General features: G+C 45.6%; 1 protein-coding gene across 1 annotated transcript in view; it reads left to right on the forward strand.

Annotated features, from left to right (window-relative positions):
* Nucleotides 1-3,067, forward strand: part of cd276 (CD276 molecule) — a 130,355-nt gene extending 127,288 nt beyond the window's left edge. Inside the window, exon 8 of the mRNA XM_056278618.1 lies at nucleotides 2,176-3,067. The gene's annotated coding sequence lies outside the window, so the exon portion shown is untranslated. The remainder of the gene's footprint in view (nucleotides 1-2,175) is intronic.
* The last annotated feature ends 10,497 nt before the right edge of the window (nucleotides 3,068-13,564 follow it).

Below are 13,564 nucleotides of genomic sequence, written 5' to 3' on the forward strand. Positions count from 1 at the left end.
AGAATGAAATATGGCACTTTCATTTCAATGCAAATGAGGAGCGAAACAAGCACAGTTTGGACAGTGGTTCATTAGAGTGAATCCACGGCACCGCTGTATCTTTTAAGTGAACAATCTCCTATAGGCCGCATGCAATCTCCCCCACCTGCTGGAAATGAATCTGTCTGTCAGCTTGCATCCCAACCCTCTAACAGGAGAAATGCTTCTGTGTCGCTGTGACTGCTTTGGATTTCCAGATAGAGAGAAGCTGTGTGTTAAACACTTTGGTTGGAGTTTACTTCTAATTGCTAGTATTAACAATCCCAGAAAAGAAAATCTATCAGGGTGTCTGGCTGTGATGTTTTCCAAGGGTTTGAAATACTCCGCCATTGAAGTGCAGTTAGCGTCTGAGGTCTTGTTAAAGGTTGAAGTCTTTTATTTCGCTCCTGTCCTAGACTCACCGTTTTGGCTGACCCCCTCTTTGAGGTATTTGTCCTTGACTCTCCAGAGGGGAATCTAGAAGTAGTCTTGATTCCAGCGAGAGCACGCAGGCATGGAAGTGTTGTGTTTATGTGGGTGATGGATTACGAGGCAGGCCATATTGCCCTCTGAAAGGGAGAAAGTGGAGCCCAAACTCGAGTTTTCAAATGCAGTGCTGCTCTTTACAACTAATGTTCGTACTGAACTTTAGAAATGACAGAGATTTCAGGGCGTCCAGGTAGTGTAGCGGTCTATTCCGTTGCCTACCAACACGGGGATCCCGGTTTGAGTCCCTGTGTTGCCTCCGGCTGGATCGGGGCGTCCCTACAGACACAATTGGCTGTGTCTGCAGGTGGGAAGCCGGATGTGGGTGTGTGTCCTGGTTGCTGCACTAGGGCATCCTCTGGTTGGTTGGGGACACCTGTTCAGGGGGGAGGGGGAACTGGGGTGAATAGTGTGATCCTCCCGCGTGCTATGTCCCCCTGGCGAAACTCCTCACTGTCAGGTCACTCCACATGTATCGGAAGAGACATGTGGTAGTCTGCAGCCCTCCCCAGATTGGCAGAGGGGGTGGAGCAGTGACCGGGATAGCTCAGAAGAGTGGGGTAATTGGCCGGCTACAATTGGGGAGAAAAAAAGTGGGGAGTCCAAAAAAAGGAAATAGAAATGACAGAGATTTCTAGTTTTCGATTGACTTGGATTATCGTTGTATTGGTTTTGCTTTAACATTCCGAAGCTGCCAGTGTTTTTCCTTCGGAGTTTTATTTAGGATGTATCCACGTAATACCAGCCTGTCTTAGGTAAACTATAACTTAGGGATGATAATGAGCGGCGATTAAGTGGTATGAGAAGCTCACAAACGGAAGATTTTCCCCTTTTGGAGTGACAGATGATAGGACAGAGGCGATGTGTACCTAACAACGCATGAGAATACAAAATATGCTCACTCCTTGCACGGGGTCTGAGCCATTCAAGTTAAATCAAAATCAAAAGCCGGATCATAGACATAACAGGTTTAGACAGGTACAGCGAAAGCCTTTATAGAAGACAGAGCATGAACAGTATTTCTAGATGCCATGAAGCATGGATTATTTGCTTTTTTCCAAGTTTTTTTTCTTTTCTTCTTCTTGCCTTTTATCAGCTATGCCATCTCACCGGAAGACAGATATACCCTGTAAAGAGAACCACCTCGAGCAGCAAAGCCCTTGTTATGCAGGAGTCTAAGTGTATGCGGAAATGAACGATTGACTTTAATTATGTTTCTGGACTGAACTGTCAACCTTGCAGCTAGCTGTACACACACACATATATATATATATAATCTTAAAGTAGGAGTCTACATATGTAACATTATTTAGTTCTAAGTTAATTTAATTAGTTTAATGATGCAGGGAGAGCAGTTTCTTCCACTGTGCCAGCAGTGCATTAAGTGGTCTGCAGGGATTAGGAATAGGGCTAAACACAAAGTCAGAAAGGTAAATGTGATATAGAAGATGGAACACCTCAGGTAGTAAATAGCTGTAGTAATGTTAGTGGCAGTGCAATTCTTAACCGTGAGTGAGACCAAATCTTTTTGACGAAATTGTTTTTTACTCTTTGACTATTGGATTTTGTAAACCCCCAGAGTGTTTGATTATTATTCTTGAATCTAATAGCCTTGTCCACTGTGAACAGTCTACCGTTATGAGTCTATCGTGTGTTTGTGTCTTTTTCCAGGAGTCAGGGCCAGACGGCAGATAGGAGATGAGTCTGGCGGGTAATCCCACTCCACCTATCCATCAACCTGGAGACTATTTCCAGCATCCCCTACAGAATGTCAAAGCCTCGCTGAGCGGAAGATGAGTCCATCATCTTCTTTTCAAGACTTTCCCCCGGGTTTCCATCAAAACACATAAACACATCATATGCCATTATTCTATATAGCCCTGCCTAACTTTCTGTCAATGAAAGAGGACTGTGGCAGCGAACGAATGCAGTTGAGGGTGTTGTATTTTATGCAATATGCAAAGGAACGGCTCCATTTGAAAGCTACTGCATTTGACAGGCCCCTTTCACCATCCCAGACATCATTCTCTATAAGAAGTGATGGGGTGTGTGCCAGAGATCTCCTGTCAAATAGGAAGTGAGTGGTTTATGAGATGACCCTGCCCAGGCTGCCATCACTGTCTCTGCCAGAGAGGGAGCTCGGCTCTCCCATTACTCCTGCACTTGCTAATTAGCGTCTGTTTTTGGAGTTACTTGTACCTGTCAGCGTGTGCCTCTCTCCTATATTCAATAACTTGGGGGAATTGAAATTGAATGCCAGCTAAGCTCCAACAAACTGCAAATGGTGCATGGGAAATGCTCTTGATTTTTTTCTCACCGACCTGACAACATTATATGTTAGGAATTGCTTTTAATGAACACAAGACTGCCCCAGCTACTTTTTCCACTGCTGGGCTGGAATGTTTTATCAATTCAGAATGGGGGCATAGGAGTTGTACAGGCTGTTGTGTTGTGTTTTTGCAGGTACTTGAGCAAGTCCCAGTGCCAAATGTCCATGTATGAATGCCAAAGTCATTTCTGTAAGATAACCTGATGCCTATTTACAATAAAAAGACACGGTGAAACTGCCGGGCTTCGTTAATTATTGGTTCTATTCTCAAGGCCATTGTGCGGCCGTTCAGCCGGAACAAGGTCCAGTTTATTACAACCATCTCTTCATCCGCAGGATTAGTTGGCTACTCAAATTCATCCTTCCACGTTCCCACTGGTTGAATTATCCGTCGCCTTTGCAATTCTAAATAATGAGTAAAACATGAGGTGTGGTCAGAGTAATGCAAATATTTCATTTACATGCAGATCAACCTAGACACGTTCTGCTGTCCTCTTTTAGGTCTCATCCCCTCTCTGTTTGCAGCTGCTCAGTCATCCCAAACATCTTACTTGTTTTGTATAATGAATTTCCTCTGTGATTGTTTGTTACTGTCATGGGAAATTGCTAGCTTTCAGCAATATCCCAGCAAGTCTGACGTATACAAACAGCATAGCCCCCCCACCCCACCCCGAGCTCCCCGCCCCACACCTGCTGTGTCTTCTTCCTAAACTGGATGACACTATTGATCAAACCCTTGGCTGTGCCTCTAAATGCATGGATCTCTTAGTACAGTTGCCCTTGACCTTGCTGTGTGTCCTTATGGCCTAGACACCCGCTTGAAATTAAATTACAGATTAGTGGCTCCGGGCCCAAGGAGGGGTTTATTTGGTTGGCCCCTCTCTGTGCTGCTCTCATTCTCTCTTTCAGGGGCTCTGAGAAAATGCCATGGGATTTCAGGAAGAAAATGGCAGTCTTCAAGCCTCTTCCCCCCCCCTTATTTCCACAGACTTAAAAGAAGGTTGGAGCTCCCTAAAATTGAGATGTCTGCAAATACTTCTAAATCTTACTGGCTGGGAATAAGAGGCAGAGTGGAGGTGGGGATTAGTGTGTGAGTTATGGGTAATGGACACTTGAAACGAGTCCAAAATGGCATGTCTTTTATACAAACGCAAAAGTTTGGAATGAATGATCAATAAATTCAAAGAAATCAATCTATTGAGGAAAGAAAACCAAATACTAAGCCCCCCGAGATAGGCTCCAGCATCCCCGCGACCCTGAGAGCAGGATAATGGATGGATGGATGATATACTACATTAATCCCCGTGGGGAAATTCCTCCCTGCATTTAACCCATCCCAGCTGTGTAGCTATTGTATAGGAGCAGTGGGCAGCTGCCATGCAGCACCCGGGGACCAACTCCAGTTTGTCTTGCCATGCCTTGGTCAGGGGCACAGACAGGAGTATTAACCCTAACATGCATGTCTTTTTGATGGTGGGAGGAATCCGGAGCACTGGGAGAAAACCCACCGCAGACATGGGGAGAACATGAAAACTCCACACAGAGGACGACCTGGGATGACCCCTCAAGGTTGGACAATCCCGTCCCGGGGTTCGAATCCAGGACCTTCTTACTATGAGGCAAGAAGACAGCGCAGTAACACTTTCTATGAAGCTTGCTTCTGTAACACCCTATAAGCATCTATTGCATCTATAACGCCCATACTTTCCTATAATGTGTATTACAATGACTAACGGCTATGGCTGAAGACTGAAATAGCATTGAAGTCTCATTATGCATCTCTACAATACTTCAGCAAAACAAGATGGCTATGATGCATTATGACATTTGACATAAACAGGCTAATGATGACATATTTATAATGCATAAATCCATTTTAAATTGACAATGTATCATAAAGGTGGTTATGAGGTGTGAGGGTGTATACATGGTTATAATGAATCTTACAATGACATAGCTACACTTATAGGGCGTTATAGATGTAAGCTTCATAGAAAGTGTTTACCAACAGCACTAACCATTTGGAAGTCTGTCAAGCCTTGCACAATCCCCCAAATTAAAAATCACCTTCACTTTTTTTCCTGTTGATTTCAATGTTGTGTTACAATCGTACATCATATCGGCTCTATAAAAGACCTATGTTATATCCAAACACATGAGTGGGGGTAGGGGGTGGTGGGGTTGGATGCTTCCAAGGTCCCTGCCTGACAGGGGCCCTGCCAAGATATTGGTTAAGTTTTTATTTGTCATTAATCAGAATTTTGTGTAATAAAAATATTTCAAATTAGAATGTGTACCAATACATTTGTTCTCTCTTTGGTTGGCCCAGCCTCCTAGCAAATGGCGTTTAAAAGTCATTAAATTTGGCGCTCCTGGGTCCGCGGTGGAGTAGTGGTCTAAGCATCGGCTTTGTGTCGATGCAGTTGCCCACTGGGGACCGGGGTTCGCGCCCCGGTCTCGTCAGATCCGACTATTGCCGGATTCGATGAAGCAGCAACAATCGGCAACGCTGTCTTCAGGAGGGGGGCGGAGTCGGCTTGTGTTCGTCACACGAATGCGTTTCTGGGTGTGTCGGAAAAAGCAGTGGTTCGGCCTGGATTCGCCTTGTCACGAAAGTGGTGAGGTGTCTCCTTCGAGACTGCCGGCCAGAGAGATGCAGTTGGCGAACGCATGCAGTACGAGGGTGGGTGTTTGAATTAGAATAGGGAGTGATTGGCCACTAAATTGGGAGAAAAAGGGAAAAATCAGAAATAAATGTATATATATTAAAAAAAATTGGCGCTCTAGCTGTGACGAGCAACGCAGTGTCGCATCACTTCTGTTTAAAAAAAAAGCAAAGTTTGTGACTGGGAGAGCGGGGCAGGCTAAGCTAACTGCTAGCCCATGCAGACCAGCAGTTCATAACACCGAGGACAGTCTGGTGGCAACCTCACCTGGCGTTGACTGTGGTGTTTTTGATGTCGCTGTGAGGAGTGCAGAGAGGTGTGTCGAGGGCATCTGGCTGGGAGAGCTTGGTCTACTTAGTCCGGTGGGCCCGGGGACCACGGGCCCTGGCTCAAGATGCGCCTGAGGAGAAAACACAGAGGGCGGTAGGACAGGACGTGCAAGCAGATTTTTTTTTTTCATCAGCTGGGTTTTTTGTCTTTTCTTAAAGACTGGGAGGGACTCTTGTCAATTGAACAGAGTTTGGTAACTCATCCCACCACCGCGCAAGAAGAGTCTGGCTGGTGACCTAGGGCCCTGTTGTGGCAGAAGTGCCAGGCGCCTTTCATTGGCAGAGCGTAGTGAGCGGGACTGAATGTAGACCTGAATGAGGGAGTTCAGGTAGGCGGGAGCCGTTTTAGTTGCTGTTTTGTAAGCGAGCATCAAGGTTTTGAATTTGATGCAGGCAGCAACTGGGAGCCAGTGGAGGGATATGAACAGTGGAGTGACGTGTGCTGTTTGGGGTTGGTTGAAGACCAGATGTCCCGCCGTGTTCTGGATCATCTGCAGAGGTTTGAAAGTGCATGCAGGGAGACCTGCCAGTAAGGGGGTGCAGTAGTCAACGTGTGTTATAAGAAGAGCTTGTACCAGGAGGTGTGCAGCATGCTCAGACAGGTAGCGTCTAATTTTCCTGATGTTGTACGGGGCAAATCGGCACGACCGAGCAATCGAGGCCACGTGAACCTTAAAGGTTAGCTGGTCATCAATCGTGACACTCAGGTTTCGGGTAGACTATGAGGGCATGAGTTGGTTTGATTCTAGCCAGCTACTGATCTCTTGTAAAGAGGCACCGGCTGTTGTGTAAGTGACATCTGCTGTATGCAGACTGTTGGATGCATGTTAACACCACACAGCAGAATGCATATTTCCATAGCTCAATGCCAGCAGGATTTAAAAGTATTACTACAAGACAGGTGCAAATGTTGAGTAAGCTTTGGATCGGTTGCTCATTAAGTTCTGGAGGTGTAATTATGGCCATTGTTCAGGCTTGGGGTGGCCCGGGGTCCAATGTGATACCTTTGAAACGGTATCGCATTGTACCCCGGGCAACCATGTCCACACAGACGCACTTTCAAGGCTGTTCATAAAGTACCGTAAAAAAGCAGACACGTCCTCCTTACATCGATGCCACGTTTTACGATCTACCATGCATTTCTTTAACCCTTGAGAAATACACCAGTTATTTGAATTTGAAGTAAATCCATTTCTGATTTTTTCTGAAGTCTGACAATATTTTAAGTATGCAAAGTAGGCATTGCAACCCAAAATAAACATGGTGCCTGCAGAACTTAGCTCATAGACAGCAATTTAACACATATTTTAGAAAGGACAATATGCTGAAAGAGGTGAAATGAAGTCTTGATCAAATATATAATATACTGTATATAGCGGGCCTCTTTTAGATGCATACCAACTATAGACAAAACTGTCAATTCAGTTAATTGCTGATATTTGATTGAAGTTTAACATAAAGCCCTGTGATGGCCTGGCGGCCTGTCCAGGGTGTCTCCCTGCCGGCTGCCCGGTGACTGCTGGGATAGGCTCCAGCATCCCCATGACCCTGAGAGAAGGATAAGCGGTTTGGATAATGGATGGATGGATAATTGTAAAAACTATTAGTATAATGGAAGCTGTGAGATGAGTGATTGGCAGATATTTTGATCCACCACACATAAAAATGATCAGCAGGTAATCACACTGTACCGAAGGTATGGTTGTGTTTTCTTGTATATCTATTTTCTTAGATATGACTAGTGAATCCCAAATATTGAACAGAAATGATCAAACTAAAAAAAGATTTTTTTTTTCGCAACCTAAATCTGAGAGGAATTTTTTAAACAGTCAAGACATGAATATAGATCCTATTTTTAGATATTTAATGCTACACACTGTAATAAAACAATTCAAGAATCTGACATTGTTGCACACATGCATTTCACATTACACACTTACGGACATGAAATGGGGCACAGGCTTCCTGGACCAGGACTTCCCATGTATCTGCTGCTGAAGAACCAACGCAGTACACTCGGTTCCTTTTGTTCCATGTCTTTCAAGGCTTTGCTTCCACACTGCATAGGACATCTTCAAGGACAAAAGAGTTCTGTAAGGGCATTTGGGTGGCATGGTGGTGTATTCTGTTGCCTACCAACACGGGGATCGCCAGTTCGAATCCCCATGTTACCTCCGGCTTGGTCGGGCGTCCCTACAGACACAACTGGCCGTGTCTTCAGGTGGGAAGCCGCGTGAGAGTATGTGTCCTGGTCGCTGCACTAGCGCCTCCTCTGGTCGGTCGGGGTGGCTGTTAGGGGGAGGGGTTACTGGGGGGAATAGCATGATCCTCCCATGTGCTACGTCCTTCCCAGTGAAACTCCTCACTGTCAAGTGAAAAGAAGCGGCCGGTGACTCCACATGTATCGGAGGAGGCATGTGGTAATCTGCAGCTCTCCCCTGATCACCAGAGGGGGTGGAGCAGCAACCAGGACGGCTTGGAAGAGTGGGGTAATTGGCCAAGTACAATTGGGGAGGGGAAAAAAAAGTGTTTTGTTAGATGTTAGATCAAAATTCCTCAGGAGTATGTAAGCACATGAGGGAGAAAAATATCCAAAAGCCCCTGTGAATCTCTCATGTGCCCACTATCCTACCTGAATGGCAAGCAAGCAGCCTGCCTGCATAAGATATTAGCGCAAGGATTTAGGAGTCAGAAAATTAATGTTTTCTTTTGGGGGGGGGCAGCAGTGGCAGGTTGGACTGAAAAATAAGGTTGGAGTGGTGACAAGTGAAGTCAGAATCCAAATTTCTCAAGAACATGGACCGTATACCTTGCAGGACTTGCTCATATTCTCCGCAGCTGTCAGATTCCACCGCAAATCAAAATCCAGGAGTTATTTTCACTTAGCTCCAATGTTAATAAATCTGTGCCCCCTCCCCGAAATAAGAATATTCTCTCCATCCATTATCCAAACCGCTTATCCTGCTCAGGGTCGCGAGGATGCTGGAGCCTATCCCAACAGTCACTGGGCGGCAGGCGGGGAGACACCCTGGACAGGTCGCCAGTCCATCACAGCCCCAAAATAAGAATATTAAACTCGTAAGTTTAGCTGTCATGATGGCATTTTTACTAGTGTTTATGTGCTGAGCAGCACTACCCTCTGCACCTCCACTGACGTGCTTACCATAGTAAACACATGAGTGATTAAAAGATGTCTTAAAAAAAGCCTAGTTAGACTCAGCAAAGCCAGAATAGAGGCAATATTGTCCTTACAAAAGACACTATACACAATTTAATGGCAGCGGACCTTTACAAAATACCATGGATCTAGTTAACATGTATGAAGAAAATGTACTTCTGTTGAAACCAAGTGTACACATTCCATTCCACCCATTTTCCGAACCGCTTATCCTGCTCTCAGAGTCACGGGGATGCTGGAGCCTATCCCGGCAGTCATTGGACGGCAGGCGGGGAGACACCCTGGACAGGCCGACACACACACACACACACACACATTCATACTTAGGGACAATTTAGTATGGCTGATTCACCTGACCTACATGTCTTTGGACTGTGGGAGGAAACCGGAGCCCCCGGAGGAAACCCACACAGACATGGGGAGAACATGCAAACTCCACACAGAGGACGACACGGGACACCCACCAAGGTTGGACTACCCTGGGGCTTGAACCCCGGACCTTCTTACTGTGAGGCGACCGCGCTAACCACTGCGCCACCGTGCCACCCCAGGGTAGTCCAACCAAAGGATACACATTATTGTTGCTAATTGTGTGCCAGTTATTTTTTGTTCATTTTCATAGTTTTACCATGTTAGGGTTAGTTGTTTCTCATCTGAAAGTGCTGCCCTTCAAAGAACCAGGAAAAAAAAATGTGTGCACATATTCACTAATAAAACGATGTACATAAACACTAGTACACAATGAAACAGTCGAACACAGCTACACACATCCATTCACACACCGGACAAATTATAACAGGTGCAAATTGCATCTTAGTTACTGGACGCGGGGTGCTTATCCTGCTGAAACGCTGCCCAATGGAAATGGCAGAGATACTTCAAAGATCCGACCTTTGGCTTTGTCAAATGAAATAAAATGGCTGAATTCTCTTCCCTGACTCGACTTGGCGAGGCACTGCAGCATTGCTCCACTCTGTGCCACGCCAACATGAGCAGTAACAACATGGCCTCCGTGCCAGCTGAACTTGGTTGGGCCAGAGGCGTCAATAGAGTTTGGCCGTTGCAGTGGCAGCCATGCCATCTCCACAATGTTCTGAGGATTGCTAAGCACCACGTGACTCCATGCCAGATGCCTTTAAAAATACTGAGCCTCCCACTGTGGCTGCAGTAGAAGGGAAAACTGTTAAATATTTAAAGTGTTTATGGTTATTGAAATGGGATTAGCAATACGATAGTAAAGCTTGGTGATACCCTTTTATGTAATATCCCTGACTCCGAGGACTTCGACAAACCGATCTCTAGCTTGATGCATTTTCTTTATATTTGGGCTGTTGATGGACAAAAAAAAGTATTTAGACACCATTAAGTTTGACTGCTCTCTTAGAAATAGACACACCTCGCAATGCAGAAATGTCATACTATTGCACCATCAATCAAAGTGTTGTAATGGCTGAAGGCACCCGGGTAGTGTAGCGGTATATTCCGTTGCTTACCAACATGGGGATCGGTGGTTCAAATCCCCGTGTTACCTCCGCCTTAGTTGGGAGTCCCTACAGACACACTTGGCCATGTCTGTGGGTGGGAGGCCGGATGTGGGTATGTGCCCTGGTTGCTGCACTAGCGCCTCCTCTGGTCGGTAGGGGCACCTGTACAAGGGGAGGGGGAACTGGGGGGAATAGCGTGATCCTCCGACGCACTACGTCCCCCTGGTGAAACTCCTCACTGTCAGGTGAAAAGAAGCGGCTGGTGACTCCACATGTATCGGAGGAGGCATGTGATAGTCTGCAGCCCTCCTCGGATCGGCACAGGGGGTGGAGCAGCGACCGGGACGGCACAGAAGAGTGGGGTAATTGGCCGGATAAAATTGGGGGGGGGGGACTGTTGTAACGGTTGAACAATGTCGTTCTCCGTTGCGCCCATGTTTCCATTTGTGTCCATTTCCACTGCAGAAACCTTCTCCAGAGCTGATCTTTTTCAGGGACTCAGAACTTCTATGAGGTTTTCCACAACAGGAACCAGAGCTGATTTTAGGGAGCTTTTCTAGTACCTACTCCAGGGTGCATAAATTTTCTACAGGTAAGGAACTATTGGGGAAGTGTTTGGACACCAAACAACGCAGTTGGCCAAACGCAAGTGTCGGAATTACACAAGCTTGACTGAGAATAAACAACTGCCATATCTAAAAACAGGGAGTAATAATAATAATAAATCAATCTTATATAGCGCTTTTCTAATACTCTAAGTCACTTTACAATAAACGGGGTGAAACCAGACGACAGATAAACATAACACAGACATACAGGGGTGGATGGGAAGGGGGGCTACGAGAGGGAGAAGCGGGAGCCACACACGATGCCAGCAGTACTCTCCCACTTGGACAGATACAAAAGGGGAAGAAAAGGTAGCCTGCAAGCAACAAACTGTGGCTGTCAAAACCAGCATTTGGCTGTGGAAAACCAGGCAAGCAAAACTGATGAACGGCCAAATTGACATCTACAAAATGTAGACGATATGATGAGATGATGTGATGATATGTAGAAAATAACCTCGCAGATGCAGTTTAAATGAAGATACACTATAAACTATAAGTATCAGTCATATCCTCATCCTTTTCCTTTCTTTCTTTCTTTCTTCTTTTTTGATTTCTCCCCCTTTTTCTCCCCAATTGTATCCGGCCAATTACCCCACTCTTCCAAGTTGTCCCAGTCGCTGCTCCGCCCCCTCTGTTGATCCGGGGAGGGCTGCAGACTACCACATGCCTCCTCCGATACATGTGGAGTCGCCGGCCACCTCTTTTCACCTGACAGTGAGGAGTTTCACCAGGGGGACGTAGTGCATGGGAGGATCACGCTATTCCCCCCAGTTTCCCCTCCCCCTGAACAGGAACCCCCAGCCGACCAGAGGAGGCGCTAGTGCGGCGACCAGGACACATACCCACATCCGGCTTCCCACGGACACCCAACCAAGCCGGAGGTAAAATGGGGATTCGAACTGACGATCCCCATGTTGGTAGGCAACGGCATAGACTGCCACGCTATCCGGATGCCCATCCTCATCCTTTTTTAGCCAGATGTTAGTTTTGGTTGTTGTTTATTTAACAGGGACCATGGACAGAAGTGTTAACTATAAGTTAATTTACAAGAATGCTGTGAAGGGATGGCTCGTGTCTGATGCAAAAGGTCACTATTTTGTTTTATAATTGCCATCACCTATACAGTATCATCACATGTCCATCACTATTTAATATCCACCTCTCTTCTTCTTGTATGAACTGTTCATGTATATTTAAGACTGGCAGAACTGCATTCCACCCATTCATACCATAAGGCTTTGCAATAACTCCTTTGCACGCAAGTTTGACTTCTAATTCAGTGAGAGCATTTTCTTGTTTCAGCATAAAACTTTAATCACAGCCTGTATCTTGCATCTGTGTCTCTTAAGAATAACACAGTACAGCTTATGCTGGTGGATGCTCTCCATCTTCGCTTCATTGTCAACACCGTCAATGCATAATACAGGAAGCAAGTACAACAAGGAAGAATAGTGCTGTTAAAAGCATCGCTTGGTCACATTATTTCAAATTATGTGACATGAATATAGGAGTTTACACTCAAATTGTAGAACTAAAGAATCAGATGCAATATTTTCAAATTAGTATCATTTCAGTATGTAATTCTGGGTAATGTACCAAGAGAATATTTTAGATTTTCAAACATCTCTCGTCATTGCCTTTGGAAAAAAGGAAGGGTGTTGGATCAGGAAACCAGTTTTGTGAGACCACGTTTTGCTCCATGCAGCACATCACAGCTCTAGCAGAGAGAGAGTCCGGTTGTGGATAGTGGCCTGTGTAGTGTAAACCCACTATTCCTCATTTGCAGAGTAACGTGTGTGTGTGTGTGTGTGTGTGTGTGTGTGTGTGTGTGTGTGTGTGTGTGTGTGTGTGTGTGTGTGTGTGTGTGTGTGTGTGTGTATTGACAGAAACTGGGACACACGGTGTTGCAGAAAAAGAGCACCAGCAGTGACAGTCGCCAAAGCAAGAGCAAAATCGGTATTTCTTTTGACAAATATTCATTCAAATGCTTGAAACATGATGCTGCTAAGATGCATATCAGATGGTCACGCACACATGGAAAAACTTTACACCTTGGAAATCATAGAGTTTGAGGTAACAAAAGTAACGGTTTAAATGTGCAGGGGCACGGAGTGGAGGAGCAACAAAACTGAAATTCGTCCCGAGTTCAGGGTAATGTGCTGGGGAAAATTCCCTTCCCTCAGAGAGCACAGGGTAAGTGCTGCTGAGGGAAAGGGAAAGGTAAGGGCTTAGTTACAATTCATCCAAAGTCCACGCTTGTTATCAATCTGCAGCAAATCCTCAGGGAGGGTTTCCCCAATCATCAAAAACAGAGACGGATAAAAGTTCTGGTTAACCACGAAAGACAGTCACTTTCCAACACTTCACTTGCATAATTGCGCTCTCAATCATTCACCCAACTTTGGCAGTATCAGGCCACCTGCTAAACTCGCCTCCTTCTTCTCCACTGTTCACTGAACTTGTGAG

This window comes from Lampris incognitus, chromosome 4 (genome assembly GCF_029633865.1).
Source record: "Lampris incognitus isolate fLamInc1 chromosome 4, fLamInc1.hap2, whole genome shotgun sequence".
In the NCBI taxonomy this organism is placed as follows: Eukaryota; Metazoa; Chordata; class Actinopteri; order Lampriformes; family Lampridae; genus Lampris; species Lampris incognitus.